Consider the following 25,067-nt stretch of genomic DNA (forward strand, 5'->3'; position numbering starts at 1 on the left):
CACGAACTTACGAATAGAATTGTCAATTGATATAGTTGGAATTGTGGGCTGTTTTTCTTGTTGTAAATATATGATATAAAACCGAGATTGGTGGTAAATGATGTCCTTATCATATTGAGAATATTTTTAAGGTTAAGAAGAAAACATACGAAAAGGTGCCATGGAGTATATGGATTGTAATTGGAGCTTGTCGCTCGTTATAGAGTATTATGAAGTTGTTATGGACATGCATGCTGTGTTTTTGGGATTTATTTATTGTTGGGCTGATATACCAAGTTGGGAGATGCTAATGATATAGAGGAGATGCTGCCCGTTTCGTTTAGAATTAAGTCATCAATTAATATATATGATATACGAAAGCCTTCTTAAGTCACGTGCGTATTCTTACGATTATAGGTTTATCATATTAATTGTGGAAGTTCTTGGATGGACTGAGCTCTTGAACGACGTGAGGTATGTAAAGCTTACCTTCCCTTCTTTTGGCATGACCTTTATGGAATGAACAAATAATGTATACGTATGCTTCTAAAGAAAATTCTATTCTTAGCGCCACTAGGATGGCCGATGTCTTTGATTTCCGTAAGTATTCCATGCGGTTTGATATGTATATATGATGTTCGAAAGTCCTCGTTGGTATATTTCCGAATGTGTTTGAAAGAAAATTGATATGACGTAAGTCTTTGATAAATATTTTGGTACGTATATATGGTTCCAAAGTCTCCATTTGGTTTGATCCATAATGATATTTGAAAGCTACCTAATATGTTTGTTACTTGAATTTCTAAATATGGCTTGTGGAATATTTTTAGAAGGTTCCGAACTTCCAAAGCTCGTAATTTTTGTATCCTAATTCCGATTGACCCGATACATGTTTCTGAGCTTCCTGATATCGGTATATACATATTTATTTATCGAGTCTCGAAATTTATTTACTTATATGCATATGATTTCCTCACTACTCCGCTCGTGCATACTACTATTATATCGTTCGCCGGATCTCGGGCCGGTTTTGTGATCGTGCGCACTATGATATATTCGGCAGTATATTGTGTTACGGTTCCCGAGACCTCGCCATAGGGCCGGGTTCCGTTTACGGAGTTATGTTGTGATATGGCTTATGATATGTTGTGATGATGTGTTATGTACGGGGTTGTACGGAGATTTGAAACCTTCTGGAGTTATGCTGTGTTGTGGCACCAGCGTCGGAGTGGTGACCACGTTCTTGAGCCTTATGCATGATTTCTGTTTGCATTATGTACATATGTCTTCAGTACAGGTTTTGATATATTGATCCGGTATTTTCTCTCTGTACCCTTCACTTCAGTTATGGTTTGGATTTCTGTACTTTATGCTTTACAAACTCAGTACATCTTTCGTACTGACCCCCTTTCTTCGGGGGGGCTGCGTTTCATGCCCGCAGGTACAGTGGTTCGAGATCCGCCAGTGTAGGCCACACATTCTGCTATTATAGAGTGCTCCTTTTGATCCGGGGCCCATATGTTGGTACACATCTTTTGTGACATATATGCTTTGTATATCTGACTATTTGGGATACGGCGGGCCCTGTCCCGTCATATGATTCGGTTGGTCTGTTTAGAGGTCTGTAGACGTATATGTGGGTCATGGGTCGTGTTTGTTCTATTATGTTTGTGATTTGTGCCTTAAGCGGTCCCGTTTGATATTATGGCCAAAACGGCCCATATGTTTATATATGTTTGTATATCTGGGCGATGTGTATTCCGCCAACCTTCCGGATTTGATATGATGTTTCTGTACGGGCGACCTCTTAAGATGATATTTGTTTTCAGTATATGTTTAAAAAGACGGATGATAAGTTTGAAGAAGTCTTTGATATGTCGATTTGGTAAGCGAATGGATTGGGTGTCCAAATAGGGCACCAGTCGCGGCCCACGGGGCTGGGTCTTGACAAAAGTGGTATCAGAGCAGTTCGTCCTCGGAGTGTCTACAGACCGTGTCTAGTAGATTCTTGTTTATCGGTGTGTTGTGCACCACATCTATAAACAGGAAGCTACAGGATATTTAGGATGTTACCTTTCTTTCATATCTAAGATCGTGTGATAGAGCTGAGTCATAGGAAATGAAATTCATTATACTAACCTTTGATTTCAGCAGAAGGACGACATCGACAGAAGGAAGTGACTGACGGTATTGGAAGTTACAAAGCACGCAGGTAAGCAAAGGTAAAGGTATATGATGGGTACGGTATTGAAGTATGATTGAAATGTAAAGTTGAAAATTTAAAGGAAAAGTAGACAGGAAAGTGTGACAGGTGCAGTTCGAGTTGGACATACGAGGTAAGTCCATCATTTTCATACCGTCGTTGATATTGGGAGCCCTGTGTGGCTGTGATATGATATGATATGAATATATATATATGTTGGCCCTGTGAGGCATTGTTGGTATTTCCTGCGTGCAGGTTTTGAGGTAGTAAGAAATATAGAGGAAACTCTGCTAAAATTTTTCTAGAAATAAAAAGGGAATGAGATATAAGTTCGTAATATGTCTTGAAAGGTTATGTCAACAGTAATGATAGGATTTGACCAAGTTGCAAGTCTGACTTCGAGAAATAAGTCAATTGTTGAATTGATGGTAATAGTAATTATGAGGTCAAGGTCAATATGGTAAAAAGGAAATGTTAAGACAATTTGGAAGGGCTTGTGATAATAAAAGATGATTTAGAAAGGGCATAATTCAATAAAAGAACTTTTAAGGAAGTACTAGGAGTGCAGGGCCAATTTAACATTCGAGGACGAATGTTCCAAAGGGGGGAATAATGTTATATCTCGTACTTTTGTACATTGTATTTGTCGTAAGTTAATCGACATAAATTCGAGGACAATATTACTTTTGACGTTATAAGTATTTATGCTATGTTTAACAAGTGATAGGTAAGTGTCATGGAGGTTAAACGAATCGGAGAAAATAGGTTTTGTCAAAGTTTAGAAATGGAACAGGTTATAGCGAACTATATGGAATTTTGGTCTCATTTAAGTATGCAAATAAAGATATCGGGGTATAAAAGTTTGAGGTCCCAAAATAATTTAGGCCTTAACAAGTGTGACGACGGTGATTGGGAATAATATTTTATATGTGGAAAATGAGAGTATGGACAGTATATAAGTACTATTTTAATAGATTGAGATCAAGAAATTAATTACGTGTGTATTGGGATAAATATGGAGCATAGTGAAGATATTAATTAGGGGTGGACAAAGTGTTAATCCAACACTTCCACGTGGCCCATTTTGGCATACATACTATGGTGACTAAGGGAAAATTGCTGCATGCGTGTAAATGTATTCCTTGCCACGTTTTTGGTCCTTTCTTAAATGGAAATTTATCCATTAAGTAGGCCGTAGATATGATACTACTAGTAGCAGCTATATATGGTACTATATTCATAAAATAACCTTTCACCCTTCATTATTCTTTGGGCTGCTGAATACACATAAACCCCTTGTCCTTTGTGATGAAGGAAAAATGACAATTCGACTAGCAGCTCCCAAAAATACATTCACACGGCTTTATATATATTGAACAGTCAGTTTCATCACAAGAATTGTTATCAAGAGGCAGCAACATGACGTAAAATTATTTTCCTCAAGGGAAATATTCGAGTTTCACTCACTGCTTTGATCTCGTTATTCCATTTTGTGGTGTTGTTGAATCTGGGTTTTCTTCGTACTGAAGTAAGGTGGAAGCAGATTATTTCTTGGAATATAAGGTAAGAATTCTCCTCTACAAGATATATTTAAATTCGTCCAGGTCATAGTTAAATTGTGAGACGGGAACTACGAAATTAATTGCGGGAAATCGGGTAAATGGTTATTGTTATCATACAGACTGTTTGGTGGTTATTATAAATTATTTAGTGAGCTGGAATATCGTGAAATGTGCTGTAGTTATTGTTATCCTGCTTGTTGTTATACAATGTATATACGAAAATAAAGAAGTGTATACAAGTGTCGATATAGGAATTGATGGAATAAACACGAACTTACGAATAGAATTGTCAATTGATATAGTTGGAATTGTGGGCTGTTTTTCTTGTTGTAAATATATGATATAAAACCGAGATTGGTGGTAAATGATGTCCTTATCATATTGAGAATATTTTTAAGGTTAAGAAGAAAACATACGAAAAGGTGCCATGGAGTATATGGATTGTAATTCGAACTTGTCGCTCGTTATAGAGTATTATGAAGTTGTTATGGACATGCATGTTGTGTTTTTGGGATTTATTTGTTGTTGGGCAGATATACCAAGTTGGGAGATGCTAATGATATAGAGGAGATGCTGCCCGTTTCGTTTAGAATTAAGTCATCAATTAATATATATGATATACGAAAGCCTTCTTAAGTCACGTGCGTATTCTTACGATTATAGGTTTATCATATTAATTGTGGAAGTTCTTGGATGGACTGAGCTCTTGAACGACGTGAGGTATGTAAAGCTTACCTTCCCTTCTTTTGGCATGACCTTTATGGAATGAACAAATAATGTATACGTATGCTTCTAAAGAAAATTCTATTCTTAGCGCCACTAGGATGGCCGATGTCTTTGATTTCCGTAAGTATTCCATGCGGTTTGATATGTATATATGATGTTCGAAAGTCCTCGTTGGTATATTTCCGAATGTGTTTGAAAGAAAATTGATATGACGTAAGTCTTTGATAAATATTTTGGTACGTATATATGGTTCCAAAGTCTCCATTTGGTTTGATCCATAATGATATTTGAAAGCTACCTAATTTGTTTGTTACTTGAATTTCTAAATATGGCTTGTGGAATATTTTTAGAAGGTTCCGAACTTCCAAAGCTCGTAATTTTTGTATCCTAATTCCGATTGACCCGATACATGTTTCTGAGCTTCCTGATATCGGTATATACATATTTATTTATCGAGTCTCGAAATTTATTTACTTATATGCATATGATTTCCTCACTACTCCGCTCGTGCATACTACTATTATATCGTTCGCCGGATCTCGGGCCGGTTTTGTGATCGTGCGCACTATGATATATTCGGCAGTATGTTGTGTTACGGTTCCCGAGACCTCGCCATAGGGCCGGGTTCCGTTTATGGAGTTATGCTGTGATATGGCTTATGATATGTTGTGATGATGTGTTATGTAGGGGGTTGTACGGAGATTTGAAACCTTCTGGAGTTATGCTGTGTTGTGGCACCAGCGTCGGAGTGGTGACCACGTTCTTGAGCCTTATGCATGATTTCTGTTTGCATTATGTACATATGTCTTCAGTACAGGTTTTGATATATTGATCCGGTATTTTCTCTCTGTACCCTTCACTTCAGTTATGGTTTGGATTTCTGTACTTTATGCTTTACAAACTCAGTACATCTTTCGTACTGACCCCCTTTCTTCGGGGGGGCTGCGTTTCATGCCCGCAGGTACAGTGGTTCGAGATCCGCCAGTGTAGGCCACACATTCTGCTATTATAGAGTGCTCCTTTTGATCCGGAGCCCATATGTTGGTACACATCTTTTGTGACATATATGCTTTGTATATCTGACTATTTGGGATACGGCGGGCCCTGTCCCGTCATATGATTCGGTTGGTCTGTTTAGAGGTCTGTAGACGTATATGTGGGTCATGGGTCGTGTTTGTTCTATTATGTTTGTGATTTGTGCCTTAAGCGGTCCCGTTTGATATTATGGCCAAAACGGCCCATATGTTTATATATGTTTGTATATCTGGGCGATGTGTATTCCGCCAACCTTCCGGATTTGATATGATGTTTCTGTACGGGCGACCTCTTAAGATGATATTTGTTTTCAGTATATGTTTAAAAAGACGAATGATAAGTTTGAAGAAGTCTTTGATATGTCGATTTGGTAAGCGAATGGATTGGGTGTCCAAATAGGGCACCAGTCGCGGCCCACGGGGCTGGGTCTTGACAAAAGTGGTATCAGAGCAGTTCGTCCTCGGAGTGTCTACAGACCGTGTCTAGTAGATTCTTGTTTATCGGTGTGTTGTGCACCACATCTATAAACAGGAAGCTACAGGATATTTAGGATGTTACCTTTCTTTCATATCTAAGATCGTGTGATAGAGCTGAGTCATAGGAAATGAAATTCATTATACTAACCTTTGATTTCAGCAGAAGGACGACATCGACAGAAGGAAGTGACTGACGGTATTGGAAGTTACAAAGCACGCAGGTAAGCAAAGGTAAAGGTATATGATGGGTACGGTATTGAAGTATGATTGAAATGTAAAGTTGAAAATTTAAAGGAAAAGTAGACAGGAAAGTGTGACAGGTGCAGTTCGAGTTGGACATACGAGGTAAGTCCATCATTTTCATACCGTCGTTGATATTGGGAGCCCTGTGTGGCTGTGATATGATATGATATGAATATATATATATGTTGGCCCTGTGAGGCATTGTTGGTATTTCCTGCGTGCAGGTTTTGAGGTAGTAAGAAATATAGAGGAAACTCTGCTAAAATTTTTCTAGAAATAAAAAGGGAATGAGATATAAGTTCGTAATATGTCTTGAAAGGTTATGTCAACAGTAATGATAGGATTTGACCAAGTTGCAAGTCTGACTTCGAGAAATAAGTCAATTGTTGAATTGATGGTAATAGTAATTATGAGGTCAAGGTCAATATGGTAAAAAGGAAATGTTAAGACAATTTGGAAGGGCTTGTGATAATAAAAGATGATTTAGAAAGGGCATAATTCAATAAAAGAACTTTTAAGGAAGTACTGGGAGTGCAGGGCCAATTTAACATTCGAGGACGAATGTTCCAAAGGGGGGAATAATGTTATATCTCGTACTTTTGTACATTGTATTTGTCGTAAGTTAATCGACATAAATTCGAGGACAATATTACTTTTGACGTTATAAGTATTTATGCTATGTTTAACAAGTGATAGGTAAGTGTCATGGAGGTTAAACGAATCGGAGAAAATAGGTTTTGTCAAAGTTTAGAAATGGAACAGGTTATAGCGAACTATATGGAATTTTGGTCTCATTTAAGTATGCAAATAAAGATATCGGGGTATAAAAGTTTGAGGTCCCAAAATAATTTAGGCCTTAACAAGTGTGACGACGGTGATTGGGAATAATATTTTATATGTGGAAAATGAGAGTATGGACAGTATATAAGTACTATTTTAATAGATTGAGATCAAGAAATTAATTACGTGTGTATTGGGATAAATATGGAGCATAGTGAAGATATTAATTAGGGGTGGACAAAGTGTTAATCCAACACTTCCACGTGGCCCATTTTGGCATACATACTATGGTGACTAAGGGAAAATTGCTGCATGCGTGTAAATGTATTCCTTGCCACGTTTTTGGTCCTTTCTTAAATGGAAATTTATCCATTAAGTAGGCCGTAGATATGATACTACTAGTAGCAGCTATATATGGTACTATATTCATAAAATAACCTTTCACCCTTCATTATTCTTTGGGCTGCTGAATACAAATAAACCCCTTGTCCTTTGTGATGAAGGAAAAATGACAATTCGACTAGCAGCTCCCAAAAATACATTCACACGGCTTTATATATATTGAACAGTCAGTTTCATCACAAGAATTGTTATCAAGAGGCAGCAACATGACGTAAAATTATTTTCCTCAAGGGAAATATTCGAGTTTCACTCACTGCTTTGATCTCGTTATTCCATTTTGTGGTGTTGTTGAATCTGGGTTTTCTTCGTACTGAAGTAAGGTGGAAGCAGATTATTTCTTGGAATATAAGGTAAGAATTCTCCTCTACAAGATATATTTAAATTCGTCCAGGTCATAGTTAAATTGTGAGACGGGAACTACGAAATTAATTGCGGGAAATCGGGTAAATGGTTATTGTTATCATACAGACTGTTTGGTGGTTATTATAAATTATTTAGTGAGCTGGAATATCGTGAAATGTGCTGTAGTTATTGTTATCCTGCTTGTTGTTATACAATGTATATACGAAAATAAAGAAGTGTATACAAGTGTCGATATAGGAATTGATGGAATAAACACGAACTTACGAATAGAATTGTCAATTGATATAGTTGGAATTGTGGGCTGTTTTTCTTGTTGTAAATATATGATATAAAACCGAGATTGGTGGTAAATGATGTCCTTATCATATTGAGAATATTTTTAAGGTTAAGAAGAAAACATACGAAAAGGTGCCATGGAGTATATGGATTGTAATTCGAACTTGTCGCTCGTTATAGAGTATTATGAAGTTGTTATGGACATGCATGTTGTGTTTTTGGGATTTATTTGTTGTTGGGCAGATATACCAAGTTGGGAGATGCTAATGATATAGAGGAGATGCTGCCCGTTTCGTTTAGAATTAAGTCATCAATTAATATATATGATATACGAAAGCCTTCTTAAGTCACGTGCGTATTCTTACGATTATAGGTTTATCATATTAATTGTGGAAGTTCTTGGATGGACTGAGCTCTTGAACGGCGTGAGGTATGTAAAGCTTACCTTCCCTTCTTTTGGCATGACCTTTATGGAATGAACAAATAATGTATACGTATGCTTTTAAAGAAAATTCTATTCTTAGCGCCACTAGGATGGCCGATGTCTTTGATTTCTGTAAGTATTCCATGCGGTTTGATATGTATATATGATGTTCGAAAGTCCTAGTTGGTATATTTCCGAATGTGTTTGAAAGAAAATTGATATGACGTAAGTCTTTGATAAATATTTTGGTGCGTATATATGGTTCCAAAGTCTCCATTTGGTTTGATCCATAATGATATTTGAAAGCTACCTAATATGTTTGTTACTTGAATTTCTAAATATGGCTTGTGTAATATTTTTAGAAGGTTCCGAACTTCAAAAGCTCGTAATTTTTGTATCCTAATTCCGATTGACCCGATACCTGTTTCTGAGCTTCCTGATATCGGTATATACATATTTATTTATCGAGTCTCGAAATTTATTTACTTATATGCATATGATTTCCTCACTACTCTGCTCGTGCATACTACTATTATATCGTTCGCCGGATCCCAGACCGATTTTGTGATCGTGCGCACTATGATATATTCGGCAGTATGCTGTGTTACGGTTCCCGAGACGTCGCCATAGGGCCGGGTTCCGTTTATGGAGTTATGCTGTGATATGGCTTATGATATGTTGTGATGATGTGTTATGTACGGGGTTGTACGGAGATTTGAAACCTTCTGGAGTTATGTTGTGTTGTGGCACCAGCGTCGGAGTGGTGACCACGTTCTTGAGCCATATGCATGATTTCTGTTTGCATTATGTACATATGTCTTCTGTACAGGTTTTGATATATTGATCCGGTATTTTCTCTCTGTACCCTTCACTTCAGTTATGGTTTGGATTTCTGTACTTTATGCTTTACATACTCAGTACATCTTTCGTACTGACCCCCTTTCTTCGGGGGGGCTGCGCTTCATGCCCGCAGGTACAGTGGTTCGAGATCCGCCAGTGTAGGCCACACATTCTGCTATTATAGAGTGCTCCTTTTGATCCGGAGCCCATATGTTGGTACACATCTTTTGTGACATATATGCTTTGTATATCTGACTATTTGGGATACGGAGGGGCCCTGTCCCGTCATATGATTTGGTTGGTCTGTTTAGAGGTCTGTAGATGTATATGTGGGTCATGGGTCGTGTTTGTTCTATTATGTTTGTGATTTGTGCCCTAAGCGGTCCCGTTTGATATTATGGCCAAAACGGCCCATATGTTTATATATGTTTGTATATCTGGGCGATGTGTATTCCGCCAACCTTCCGGATTTGATATGATGTTTCTGTACGGGCGACCGCTTAAGATGATATTTGTTTTCAGTATCTGTTTAAAAAGACGTATGATAAGTTTGAAGAAGTCTTTGATATGTCGATTTGGTAAGCGAATGGATTGGGTGTCCAAATAGGGCACCAGTCGCGGCCCACGGGGCTGGGTCGTGACATTAGGTCTGCACGCCACGAAATACCTCCACCATGTCTTCGCGTCGCTGTGAAACTGGTAGGACACATAATCAACGCCATGGGTCTCTACTATCCCCATATGATACAACAACTCATGCATATCAAGAATAAACTCATAGGCATCGTCACGCGGTACCAACAAACCTCGGTGGCTCTAACTTTCTGAATCTCCCAAACAGTTCCTGATCAGAAGCAGTGATAACAGTGCCCGCCATGGGCCTAATCTCATCACCAAGAGTGGGTATCACATTGATGCGAGGAGCCATAGCAGCAGCGGGATATGCTGCCCACGTAGGTCCCTCCTCAGGGGTCTGCGCCCCAACCTTAGTCTGTGAACCCCCTTCGGGTGTAGTAACACCGCCGACCACCTGCTGGGCATTAAGTTGAAGTAACCTCAGGTTGTGTTAGAGCTGGAGCCACTTCCTCGGGCTCAGGTGACGGAGATCGCTCTCGGCGCTACCTTACCATCAGAGCTCTACCCCTGCCTGGGGCAGCCCTGTGGCCTCTCGGTCTGCTGCGCCCTCTGGCTGTCGCTCGCCCTCCAGTGCCAGCCATAGCTGCGGGCTCTGGCACCTGACCTCGGGCCATAGTAGCCCGAGTCCTTACCATCTATGAGAGAAGAGATAAGAGCCAAATACCAATTTGATCTTTTCAGATACCAATTCGAATAAAGTGGCACGACGGAAAGAAAGAAAGCGAGATTTCCTAAATGTCTCATTGCCTCCCGCAGATAAGTACAGAGCTCATCATATTGATCCATGAGACACTACTAGACACGCTCTTGCATTAAGGACCGAGTAAGCTAGGGCTCTGATACTAACTTGTCACAACCCATTTTTCTCAGGCCGTGCGGGCACTTACCTTTCCATCTCGATAAGCGAACCATCATCCCAACAACGAACTAATAAATAAATTGAAGAAAATTAAGTAGCGGAAGACAATAAATACGTAAGTCTCACGATATATATAGATAGATAGTAGTAAAAAGTGCGGAAGACAACAAATACCCCCAGGGTCTAGTCTTAATAATACAAGAGCATCTAAGAAGAATAATGCAGTCTGGAAGTACTAATACATAATGTCTATATCTCTGGAATAAAAGTAAGACATGTAATAGGAAAGTCTTCAAGGTCAATGGACGCCATGCTCACCCAACTCGAGCAGGAGCTGAATAGTCGATCAGCCATAGGTCGGAGAAGTAGATCCGACCCGATACTCATAAAAGAATGCAGCAAGTGCAGGTCAGTACAAAAAACAGTACTGGTAGGCATCATTGACCGACTAAGCATAGTTAACACAATTCAGAAAATTAAGCAGATAAGCAAATAAACCAACCAAGCATGAGACAATATAATCGCGACCGAGTATCCGTCATCACCTATGTAAGCATCTAAACCCAAATATGATAAGTCTAAGTATATCCGATCCAATCCAATCACCACAATAGAATTATCACAATCCAATCATCACAACAGAATCATCACAATCCCATCATCACAACTTCTCAATCAAGTCATAATGCAATGCAATGCAATAATGGTATGAATGCGAGGCCATGCCATGCAAATGAGGTGTACACATGTACTCTGGACAGAAATATTGACATCTCGGTAGCACAACCCAGTGTGACTTGCGAAGTCCAAGTGCCACCCGTCTCGGATTTTTTCCCAACAAACAGACGGGACCGTGGCTAATTGCTCACAGGGGGAGTCTCACAGTCACCACCATGGGGGACACGCGGAGTCCATGCACTAATAACGATTCCGGGATAACATCGAAATTGGCCATGCAACAACGATGCCCGAAACAGGTCATTGGACATCGACCACCTCACCGTCACTCAAATAAAAGAGTCCATCAAATATCAGTTTCACACAAATCAACAATTTTGGAATTGAAGCTCAGACATCGGCCTTCTCAAAATCACTCAAATAAAAGAGTTCATCAAATATCAGTTTCATATAATCAACGATTCCGGAATGGATCTTCGGACATCAACCATTTCACAATCACTCAAGTAAAAGATTTTATCAAATATTAGTTTCGCTCAATCAACGATACTGGATCATTATCGCGTATCGGCCATGCATGAATATGAGAATGTGTATGCAATCATCAATAATCAGATTCAATATCACAAGTACCACAATGGGGTATGCCAACATGTATCATATCACAATTCCAGCAGTGGGTATGCCAACATATATCAAGTCAAGTACTATCAGTGGGTACGCTAACATACATCAACAACTAGAGTACTAACAGTGGGTAGGCCAACATATATCGAGTACAAATACCAAAACTGGGTATGTCAATTCTATCCAAATCAAGGCAACAAAATAGAACTCGATATCTACCAACTACACATGGCATCAAACCAACACAAATAAACAATCAAGCACATAACTGGGTGGCTAGTCCCAACACACATCAGGGCCAAACTTAAGGAAATATCCATCCCAACTTCATACCCGAAGGTTCACATGCTGTCTCTGACATTATAATCTAAATATGTGACTCACTATACAAAGTCTGACCAAAGGTAAACCATAACCTACCTGGACTGTCGAACCGCAACACCAACAAGTCACTTTTTTCCCTTGCCCTTCCTCTGAAGTTCAGAACCAAAGTAGACAAAGCATAATCGAATTCTATATTAGAAATCATGAAGAATGATACTAATATTGTTATGGTATCAATTAGGTCAACTTTAACCCTCAAATTTGGGGAAACGGCCCCATAAGGGCAAAACGGGAAATTCGGGGGAAAAATACCAAATTAAGTACTAGGTAATCATAACCCAACCACCAATTTTTGATTTTCCTCAAGGATTGGCCTAAATCTTATTTCAAGCAAGAACCCCCAAATTGGGTATAAACCCTAAATCTCCAAATCCGAAATTCAACGTTAAAAGTGGAAGACACGTGATTAATAAGCTTAGATTCATCAAGTTGTAGCATAACCATCATCAATTTATCATTAATAATCTAGGAAAACATTCTTCCAAAACCCTCTATCAAATTCTTTCTCTAAGGGATTGTTAACTAGAAGGGGGAAATCAAAGATGATTGTGATTAGGGAAGGGTAAAGGATTAGGCAGGTTTTACCTCTAAGAATTTCATCAAATTATCTCCAAGAACAGTTTCTCCACGCTCAAATATCGAGATGAGAAATAATAAGGGTCTAGGACTTATTTAATGAAATTTTACTGCCCGTCACCGCCACAGCGGTCGAGATGCCGTTGCGGCAGCGCTGCAACGGCACCTGGGATGCCGCCACAGAGGTAGGGCTAACATTACACATGGCTTCCCAACGGTCATGATACCGCCTCAGCAATGCTGCTGGGGCCGCTTTGGTGCCCCCATTGCGGGCACCAGACACCAGAAATCTCCAAATTTTCTAAGTCTTCAATCAAAATCCCGGGTCCTTCCCGAGAGCATCTACTCACAAACTAAACACACATACCCACACAAAACTTCACTGTAAACACGCTCGTGGTCTTGAAATTTCCAACAGAGGCGTCATTGGCCGAGTCAACCCCCGATGCCTTAATTCCAATTTACCATTTCAAGTCCGAAAATGCATCCGAATGCATTGGGAACTGAACCAATTACTCATACAGGTTCTAAATGACCATCCGGACCTCTCAGAATCGATGGTATTCCGAAAAAGGTCCGTTTGCCGAAAGTCAAATTTAGGTCAACCATTTTTCACTCTAAGCCTATATTTTTACCAAAGTTGTCCGAATTCGATCTAGGCACCTCGAGAAGCATATCAACGGTCCCTTTGGGTCAAACGCAAGCTAACCAATGCTCGGGAACGGGTGAAAATGCAGAAAGAACTATAATGACCAAACGGTTCGTTAAAAGTTTTAGGAGTAAGGGTATTTTGGATATCATGTATAAATTCGTAAAAAGAGAGTCATGCCTTTAGAAAGAAAGGGACGGCCTTAACATACCTTTTTGGTGTCCTTAACTACTTAACGCTTATCCTTCCAAGCTCGTAAATATACATTCAAGAGAATTCATACTATTGTTAGGCTTATCGTCATATGCTTGTCTTAAGCCTTCAAATTAAGTTCTTTTGGAATCTGCCGAAATTCGGGCAGCATCTCCCCTGTTTATATCCCTCGCCCGAAATCACAATACGAACAACCCATAATAACAACAACAATACTAACATCAACAACATCATCATCAATACCTAAATACTCCATAAAACATCCCACACGATGTTTATCCGATTTCTCAACCAACTACTTCATTATACGACCATTTAATAGCTCTATCTCCATAAATAAACCTAAATCAATATCAATAAGGAGAGATTCATACCTTGTTCCCACTAGAACTGCAATATCTTTAATATTCACCTTTAATCCAAGCCAAGATCCACTGCAAAACGATATTACAATCACAACTATACGTTGTCCGAACCTAAATCTCGAGGTTACACTTGATTTGAGCTAAAATTTATGGTTGGTGGTTGGGAGAATGTTCTAGGGGGTTTGGGATATGTTGAAGAGGTGAATGAGTGCAAATGAGGGGTAAAACCCCTTTTTATTTCATTTTGGAGTCGGTTTGCACCGATTTAATTTTTGCTCTTCTCGTTCGCGCCACCTTGGTTGCGTTCGCGAAGAGTTTTGCAGTTGTTTCCCTTAATGTTCGCGCCACCTTGGTCGCGTTCGTGCAGGGTTAGTCCCTGCTCTAGCAGTCCGTCTTAAAATGCTCATAATGTTTGATTCCGATGTCATATCAACGCGCGGTTTGTTGTGTTGGAAACTAGACTTCCTGAACTTCAATTTAGGCTTTGTTTCACTTCAAAACTCCTGATATACTAGGAGATATTCCCTTCTCAACTTAGACCAAAATTATCATATGAAACCTTGCCTATCTTTTCTCCATAGTTCGAAAAACTTACTTTCCTTAATTCACTTGTTCTCCAATCCTTCCATAACTTATTACATGAATTTAAACCCCCGTGACCGTAAGATAGTGCATATAATCTCTTATATCCTAGAAAATAACTCCAGTGTCTACAATTGAAAAACTAACACCTAACGAATCTCAACGAACAAAACTACGAGGTGTAACATTTTTCCCCCTTAAAAACATTCGTCCTCTAATGTTAACTCCCAGGAATTCTATTAAAATTTTGGCTGAGTTTCCCCTGTAACTACACTACTACCAACTGTCACACAACCCAAAATATACGATGCCTCATAGTGCTATAACATCAATACCCATATTGCCCACATACAACCAAGAAATTCTTCAAAGAAGCATTACATACCTGAGGGTACTGGTATCTCTGTCTGAAGCTCTTCTGGGGGTCGAAATAGAAGCGGATACCTGGACTTCATATCTTCCTCCTATATAAAGCTTCATACGGGACCATCTGAATACGAGAGTGGTAATTATTGTTGTATGTAAACTCAATAAATGGCAAATGATCATCCCAACTACCTCCAAAGTCTAATATGCACGCCCGTAGTATATCTTCAAGGGTCTGAATAGTGCGCTCAGCTTGCCCATCAGTCTGTGGATGAAACGCTGTGCTAAATCTTACCTGAGTTCCCAAACCTAAAGAAAATCATCAACCGGTGCAACTCCAGAAGAATTCTCAACTTATTTACAAGGCATGAATATACAAAAAAACTTGATGTACATATTTTCCATCTGAATTTGGCCCATCCTGCGCATAATCTCATGAAGTCTAAAGTGTTGGGGGTAAAGTTGTCTTCCTTATCAACTTTCATAAATCCCTTCAGAATGAAAATCTCAAACCATTTGATACTCTTCCATTCTTAGAGGGTTTCATACACGTCATATGAATATTGGAATGGTGACTAGAACACACTAACTGGTTGCCCCAACTTTCTTATAGTTATAATATCCATACTGATCATTCCTTCATTTCTCAACGACATATCCATATACTTTTCTCGGTCTTTCAGGCTTTCTATTTATTTATTAGCGGACTATGAACTCTATAATATTTCTCTTTTTTTTTTATCCACCAAAGTCATGATACATCTTTATTGCCTCTGAATAGATCATCTATCTTTGCTACATTTGATATAGATATCTTAGGAATCCACCTTACTAAGATACTTTTTCCTGAATACCTTTCATGCTTTAATTTAAATGATATACCATAACTAGGATACTATATCGTTACTTAATTTTTTCGACTTATATCATATTACTTTCCATTGCTATCCTCGACTACGCTACGCTTCACCAGTTGAAGCTCTATAATAATCTTGACAAGCTTCTCATATACTTGTATTATCTCTGTGATACATAATTCTATACCGTTCTGCTACCTCCCAGAATGAACGTATCCATCTTGGTGCTAGATTTATCCATATTCTTCTTAATACAACGAAGTCATTTTACATGATGTTATTCATTGTTATCCTTCTTCATTAACACTGCCAGCCTTTAGTTCCTCATTTAGGTCTATTGGTTCCATCTTACTTGCAATGTGACGTTAATTCCTTTACATCCTAGATCTTCTGTACTTAAGATTCTCGTACCATCTATAAGATTTTGTTTCCATGTTGTCATACCCAATCCTTCTTTGTTTCTTCATTACTGGACCTTTCGTACAATATTCGTCTTGGGACTTCGGGTAAGACTTCCCTTAAAAAAATTTCTCCCAGCCTTATCCTTTTTGAAGTGTTTCTCGATTCCTTTTTGTTGCTATCTTTCCAGCTTCTAACAAAGCATACTCCTGATCCCATACTTGTTTGTATCATCTTCCCCCCTTAGAGTGTTAGCCCATTATTCTATATTTAACATCCCATTAGTTCTCCTTTTTTCTTGCAAGTACATACTCTCAGCGAATCCGCAACTAATCTTAGTTGTGGCTATTCATCTCTTACACCCCGTATCTTCGAAGAAGCACTTATCAAATTTGAAACATAAGTACGTTGAGTTATGATTAAGTAAAACTACTTTGGAATATAAGGAGAAAGCATTATTAAGTAAATTTAATGAGTGAATGATGTATATAAGGTATACCAGAAGTTTTTATAAGGAAATGAGTGGAAGAAATGGAGTGGTACGACGTTGGACAAAGGATAGGTAAAGTTTCGTGTGAAAACTTTGGTCCAACTTGAGGGAAGAATATCTCTTAGCATATGAAGTGTTTTTAAGTGAAACAAAATCCTAAAATGAAGTTCGTTGAGTCTAGTTTCCAACACAACAAATCTCTCATTGATACGACACCGGAGTAGAGAATTATAGACGTTATAAGTTAGGCTGACAAAGCACAAATTCGTGCTACAGTAACTGCTACAGTGACCCCCGACTTTTGAACCTTATAAAAGGTATTGTGATTTAGGGCTAGGGATATAAACAGGGGAGATGCTGCCCGAATATCGGCAAATTTTAAGAGGATTTAATTTGAAGGCTTAACACAAGCATATGATAATGAGCCTAACAATAGTATGAAGGGCTTAATATGTAGATTACGGGACTACGAATGATCTTATGTAGATTGCAAGACAGAAAGTATATTGGAAAAGTCGAGAAGTAAGCTTCCAGGTATGTTAAGGCTCTTTTTCCTATGAACGCATACATGGACTCTATAATATCCTTGTTTCCAAAAAGCCCCAAGCTCATGATTCTCAAAGTGCTTATGATACTAAAGATGGATGTTTCTATGATGGTAAGAATGATGATGATTCCATTTCTTAAGATTCCTACTATTGATACCTTTTTGACTATTCGCACAAAGGTCTGCTATTCACGAAGATTATACTTGGATTACCATAACCCTAGTGTAGTACTCCTCTCTAGCTAAGAGCTAGTACAAGAATAGTTGAGTTATATGAGATGATTGAATGTCAGGAGGTATAATTAGTGGATATGTTGTTTATAGGCTATTATGTTGCCTTTGAGTTATCATTATATGTATACGCCTGGCCTACGGGTCATGGAGTTATCGCTTGGCCTACGGGTCATGGAGTTATCGCCTGGCCTACGGGTCATGGAGTTGTGGCCTGACCGACGGGTCACGGAGATGCGCATACCTGACCTACGGGTCATGGAGTTGATTATACCTGACCGACGGGTCATGAAGTTCCTTAAACCTGACCTACGGGTCATGGAGTTGATTATACCTGGCCTATGAGTCATGGAGTTTTATTTATGGAGTTATGTTATCTATCCCTGACCTTCGAGTCACGAAGTTATATCTATAGAGTGATGTTATCTTGCCTCAGATGAGAGGCAACCCAGGTAGAGCACCTCCAGATGCTTTTTTGAAATATCCAAAGTATAGTTTGTTATTTCGTTTCAGTTGTTATCTTGCCTTACATATTCAGTACATTATTCGTACTGACATCCTTTGTCTGGGGGCGCTGTGTTCATGCCCGCAGGTTCAGGTAATCGGACAGACGATTCAACTCAGTAGGCCTTCCACTCAGCCGCAGTCAGTGCCCTCCACTTGGTCCGGATTTGCAGTCCCTTTGGTGGTATGCTATTTTCACATGTATATATGGGTGTGACGGGGCCTTGTCCAGTCCTTTCTGCAGCTCGTGTTCCCTAGAGGTCTGTAGACAGTTGTATGTAGTTGGGATATTAAATAGCCATGTTGGCTCTTAGTTGTTTTTGTTCAGCCTACATAGCTGTTGAACCTCGTAGTTTCTGTACATTGAGATTCGTTAGATATTAGCTATACAATTGCAGATATCGAAGTTATTGTCGAGAAGATGCAAGATCATAGGTGCTCGTGTTACGATTATAAGAGTCCGAGTCTGCGTAACAGGTTATAGGGGGATTGAAAAATCAGTGAACTAAGGAGATTAAGCTTCCGAGGCGTTGAAGAAAAGCTGGGCAAGGTTAGGTACGAAAATTTTGGTCTAATTGGAAGAAAGAATATGTTTTAGTATATTAAGAGTTTTGAAGTGAAACAAAAGTCTAAAGTGAAGTTTGGGAAATTTAGTTTCCAACGCAACAAACCGATCCTCAATAGGACATCAGGGTAAGGAGATATGGACGTTACAAGTCAGGCTGGCAGACCACCAAAATGGTCTGCGCGAACACGCCAGGGAGTGGCGCGAACGCACAGAAGGCCAAGGGCCAACATAGCGCGAACGCGCTGAACAATTTTGAGGCCCGGGTTCGGGACGAAGGTTATATTACAAGGATGTATCAATAATAACTTATATATGACATTTGGAGACCATACGGTGTGAATTGGTTCATATGTCACGTGATGAAAAGCCTCGTTGTTGTACGCTAAGTGGGGCCCACATACCGGAGTTTTATAAAGGACATATGAAGAGATATATGAGTAATACATGGAAAGCTGAGCAAGTCCTAAGAAGGACCCTTAAGCCAAAAATGGGCATAAGCCCTCCAAAAGGACGATTTAAGGAAACGTTTTCGGATGATCTGACTTGGAGGGGCCAAAACGATATTATAATTTTGGAATTTGGAAAAACACCAAGAATGAAAGTTGTATATAATTGAATTATCTTTGCAATCATAGGTCGTGGGCCCTCACACGATATCGGGATCAAGAGTTATGACCTTTGTACTGAATGAAGGCGCAGTCAGAAAAATTAAGTCAGCGCGAAAGCGCTGAAGGAAAAGTAAGTCAGTCCAGGCAGAACCTGGACCGTTCTATAAAAGGGGGATACCCCCTCATTTAGTCCCAAACACACCAAAAACTCCTCAAATACTCCAGAAACTTCCCCAACATTCCAAAGACAGACCTTTTAGCCCGAAACCAGGTATAATTCCCAAATCCCGGTTCAGACGGTGTATAGTTGCAACCACAAAAGTGTGTATTGAGGCGTTGTGGATTAATTTCAAGGCGGAGGGGTGAATATATAGAATTATTATCGAGGTAAAGGTATGAATCTCTTTCTATTTGTGTTAATATCGGCTTATTTACGAAGAAAGCATGGTTAAATAATTGTATACTGAGTTGATTAGTTATGGAAGTTGGAAAACCGCGTATGGGCTGTTCTATGAAGTATTTTGGAGTTCAAAATATTATGGGTAATGTTGGTATTGTTGTGATTGTTGTTGGTTGTTGAATTGAGAATTCGGGCTAGGCATATAAACAGGGGAAATGTTGTCCGATTTTTGGCAGAATATAGAATAGTATAATTTGAAACTTGGAATAAGTGTGCAATAAAGAGGCTAACATTAGTTTAATCTTCTTAAATGTAGACTTGCGAGCTCGGACGCATAAGCGTAGCCAATAGGAGGTTGAACAGGTATGTAAGGCTCGTCCCTTTCTTTCAAAGGAATCATTCCTATGGTATGATTTCATAAATGTTCCCGTAACCTTCTTGTCTTCAAAAGCCAAAAGTCCACGGTTCTTAAAGTTTCTCATGATTTCTAGGATAAGAATGATTTTATGATGGTGACAACGATAAGGATGATTTTGTGTTTATGATTTCAAGCGAATATGAAAATGTGAAGCTACTTCTAGATGTTCTCAATTTTATCCACTGACGATGACTCTACTTTTAAATGCTCCAAACTGTATGTAAAGCTAACCCTTCCTTCTTTTTGGCATGATCTTTATGAAAGAAACAGACGACGTGTGTATGACTCCAAAGAAGCTCCAATTCTTAGAAACACTAGGATGGTTAATGTTCTTTATTCCCAGAACTTATTTTATTATGTCTTGATACGTGTCTATGATTTCGGGCATCCTATCTTGATATACTCCATTGTGACATTCGAAGGGTACTTGATGTGATTATTGTCTTGATTTTCAAATGATAAGTTCATTTTGATTATTCTATTGAGTCTCAGATATGATTTAGTTTGCATATGGTTGCTTACTACTCTGCTCATGCATGCCTCAATATATCTTTCACCGAGTCCCGGGCCGGGGTAAGTTCTCGTGGACAGTACATTCTCCGTACTGACCCCCTTTCTTCGGGGGCTGCATTTCATGCCCGCAGGTACAGATACTTAGTCCGGTGATCCTCCTGATTAGGACTGCTACTCACCTACTTTGGGAGCTCCATTGTCCCGGAGCTTGAGCCATTTGGTACAGATCCTTTGGTATATGTTTTGTTATACCCTTAGAGGTCTGTAGACAGATATCGGTTGTGTACTCATGTTTTGGTCAGCTATATCGATGTAGTTCGTTTTTGATATTCCCTTGTATAGTGGCAGCCTTGTCGGTTTGCGTATTTTGTTATGTTTGGTTAGCTGTGGCATCTCAAGAGACAGGTTCTTTTGATGTATGACGTGATGAGTTTACAGCGTGCTTGTACAGATTGTCATACTGTTTTCATATTGTTATAGATTGTCATATTGTGTTGCACGTTCCCATATTGGCCTTAGTTTCAGTCCGACTATATTTAGCCGGTTCGTATACGAGTATCCAACTCGGGCACTAGTCATGGTCCACGGGGTTGGGTCGTAAAAATAGCAGCCTCGTCGGCTTGCTCAGTTGTGTATATATATTTTGGGTGTGTGTGTGCCCAGTTCAGACGAGAGAGACAGCATTTGTTTATATATATCTAGATTATGGCCTCGCCGGCTGGTTGATATTATCGGTGTGCAGGTAGGCTTTAGCAAAGTTTCAGATTTAGAGTGGTTCGCTCGGGGCCTAGTTTGGCATCGAGTGCTGGTCATGCCGCTCCAAATTTGGGCCGTGACAAACTTGGTATCAGAGCAGTTCTATCCAAGGGTTGTATACAGACTGTGTGTTATACCCCATATAGTTATACGTCGAATTATTCGCAAGTAAATCGACTCAAGTTGGAGGCGGAATCATTTTCGGACACGAAATAGAAATCTTTAATTTTCAATTTTAATTATCACATAAATTGTTTATAAATTTTATTTAGCGTAGAAATATTATTGGGGATTAGGAACTAATTAATTATAATTAAATTATTAAGTAGGGATTTTTTATTAATTAAAATTAATTAACTTAATTATTATTGTTGGCCCCACACGATTTAAATAATAAAAAAAAGGAAGGATGATTCATGATAGGAGGGGCACGTGTTATGTGCTTAGGAAACACATACGTATCAACAAGTGATGACTAAACTTAGTCATTTAACACATTTTGATTTCAACCAAAGTAGAATAGAGAGAAAGAACATTTCATCTTAGTTCTTAAAATAGAAAGAGAGGTCACGGCCATGGCTGCTAGCTTCGTCCATGGCAGCCCCATTATTAAAAAAAAAAAAATTGTTCTTGTTAGATTAATTCTAAGGTGGTTTAAAAGTTCAAGGAAGTGATAGCAACATTGGATATTGAATCGAGGAAGAAGAAATTGCGAAATTGGAGCAATTAAGAGTAGAAAATCCTCCGAGAAAATTAAAGTAAGATTTTCTTGTTCTATGGAGTAATTGTGTTAATAGTGTTGTAATGGAGTTATTAAAATTGGATTGGACGAAATTGGAAGTAAGAAAATACATGAAATTGATATTATAGGAAATTGTGGGTTGAAATGGATTTAGAGAAGTTGTTGGGTTGTTGGAATTGTTATGGGCTGAATTGTGAGAATTTTATATGTATATCTCTGTTGTTGGTATTTCTGTGTTAGCAGGAAGATAATTGGAAATTCGGGTTAGGCGGATATATAGGGGAAATGCTGCCCGATTTTCGTTAAGTCCTTAAATAATGAAAAACCCTAATCGAGAAATTATAAGTTAAAGAACAAGTTCTATAAGCGATGGGCTACAGATTTACGAACTAGAAAGTATAGTTACTAACGATAACGTTACTTTTATATTAAATAGGCTAAAAGAGCGACGAGGCGAACGGGTTTACGAATAGTCGCTAACGGGTATGTAAAGTTGTCCCTTCTTTCTTTTGGCATGTCTTAGATTTAAGTGACGAATGATATGAGCTTTGGGGTAACTCTATTCATAAGTTCGAGTGTGATTCATGATTCTTATTTACTTCTTGATGCTAGAGCTATTAAGTGATTGGGTTTTCCCCTCGAGTCTTTTGTACGTTGGATAGTAGTTCATGCGTGAAAATTCCTATTCTTAAAGGATTTTGTAATGATTAGTGTCCTTGACTTCTATAAGCTATTTCACACTATATTGACATGTGTCTACGATTCCTAAGACTCTTTTGATATGAACTATAACGACATTCGAGGGATACTTGTTATAATTGTCGATACTGATACTCAGGTTTAATCTCTTCTTTTTATTCTGTTTGAGTCTTGATAATGATCTAAATTGCATATGGTTGCTCACTACTCTGCTCGTGCATGCCTCAATATGTCTTTCGCCAGGTCCCGGGCCGGGTATGTTATCGTGCACAGTTTCACTGCATTGCTCACCGAGTCCCTCACTAGAGGGCCGGGTACGGTATATATATGTATATGATGATATGATGATATGTTGTGGCGGCCAGGAGATCACATGATGACTGTATTCACCGAGTCCCTCACTAGAGGGCCGGGTACGGTATATATGTATATGATGATGATATGATTATGTCACCGAGTCCCATAATGGGCCGGGTATAATATATGATATTGACATGCATGATTTATATTTCAAAGGCAAGTGTTTTGGTATTCTGGACATTCTATTTGTTCTCTGTACTCCTTATTTCAGTTATGATCCTTTTTACTGTATTTCATGCTTTATATACTCAGTACATATTCCGTACTGACCCCCTTTCTTCGGGGGGCTGCGTTTCATGCCTGCAGGTACGGGTAGTCGGTTTGGCGACCCTTCAGCTTAGGACTTCTACTCAGCCGTTTTGGAGAGCTCCGTTGTTCCGGAGTCTAGACCTTTGGTTTGGATCTTATGATGTATATGTATATGTTTATCCAGGGATACGGCGGGGCCCTGTCCCATCATATTTCGCTATTCGTACTCTTAGAGGTCTGTAGACATATGTGTGGGTCGTGTATAAGTTCTGTTCAGCTGTGTTTATCCGATGTGCTATGATATGATGTATGTCTGTAGTGGCAGCCTTGTCGGCTTGCGTATCATTTTATGATTTGATCAGTTGTGACTCCTCAGGAGACAGTTTATCTCAATACACATATATGACGACGTTATGAACCGTTGGAGTTCTTTCGCAAGTTCCCATATTATTCATAGATTCAGTTTGATTATGTGTAACAGGTTCGTATACGGGTGTCCAGTTCGGGCACTAGTCATGGCTCACGGGGTTGGGTCGTGACAAAAGTGGTATCAGAGCAGTTCGTCCTCGGAGTGTCTACAGACCGTGTCTAGTAGAGTCTTGTTTATCGGTGTGTTGTGCACCACATCTATAAACAGGAAGCTACAGGACATTTAGGATGTTACCTTTCTTTCATCTCTAAGATCGTGCGATAGAGCCCAGCCATAGGAAATGAAATTCCTTGTACTAACCTTTGATTTCAGCTGAAGAATGACTTCGACAGAAGAAAGCGACTGATGATATTGGCAGTTACAAAGTACACAGGTAAGTAACGGTGCGAAAGAGGCATGTCAGATAAGGTAAGAATATTGAAATATGATTGAAATGTAAAGTTGGAGGATGAAAGAGAAGGTGGATAGGAAAGTATAACCGGATAGATCGTTAAAGGATCAGGTACGCCTCGAGATGCGACATGTGAGGTAAGTTCCGACACCTTTATACTTTTTACGGGAAATTGGGAGCCCTGTGTGGCTATGATACGATATGATATATGCGTATATATGTTGGCCCTGTGAGACATTGTTGGTATTTCCTGCGTGCAGGTTCTGGGATAGTAAGAAGTACAGAGGAAACTCTGCCCAAATTTTCCCAAAAATAGGAAAAAGAAGAGAATGAGATATACGTTCATAATATGTCTTGAAAGTTGATACCGATAGGGTAAATTTGTTATGTTGGACTAAAGCTTTAAGAGGTACCCTCCATGTCATCCGTAAGAGGCACCATTCTTATTTGGAAAATGTTAGAGAAAAGGACAGAAATGATCCCTTAACTATGATAGTAGGTTCAAAATAGTCCCTTAACTATGCACTTAACGGTTTTAGTCCTTTAAGTTTGTTACAAGTTAACAAAAACAGTCTCTTAACTATGAGAGTAGGTTCAAAATAGTCCCTTAACTATGCACTTAACGGTTTTGGTCCTTTAAGTTTGCCATAAGTTGACAGTT

At 39.0% G+C, this 25,067-nt stretch overlaps 1 long non-coding RNA gene across 1 annotated transcript; it reads left to right on the forward strand.

Moving 5' to 3' along the window:
* Window positions 1-3,416: 3,416 nt before the first annotated feature.
* Window positions 3,417-5,789, forward strand: LOC132599739 (uncharacterized). The gene is made up of 3 exons (XR_009566980.1): window positions 3,417-3,745; window positions 4,408-4,464; window positions 5,432-5,789. It is a non-coding gene; the product is annotated as an uncharacterized LOC132599739 (long non-coding RNA).
* Window positions 5,790-25,067: the final 19,278 nt, after the last annotated feature.

Source organism: Lycium barbarum, chromosome 6, assembly GCF_019175385.1.
Source record: "Lycium barbarum isolate Lr01 chromosome 6, ASM1917538v2, whole genome shotgun sequence".
Taxonomy (NCBI): domain Eukaryota; kingdom Viridiplantae; phylum Streptophyta; class Magnoliopsida; order Solanales; family Solanaceae; genus Lycium; species Lycium barbarum.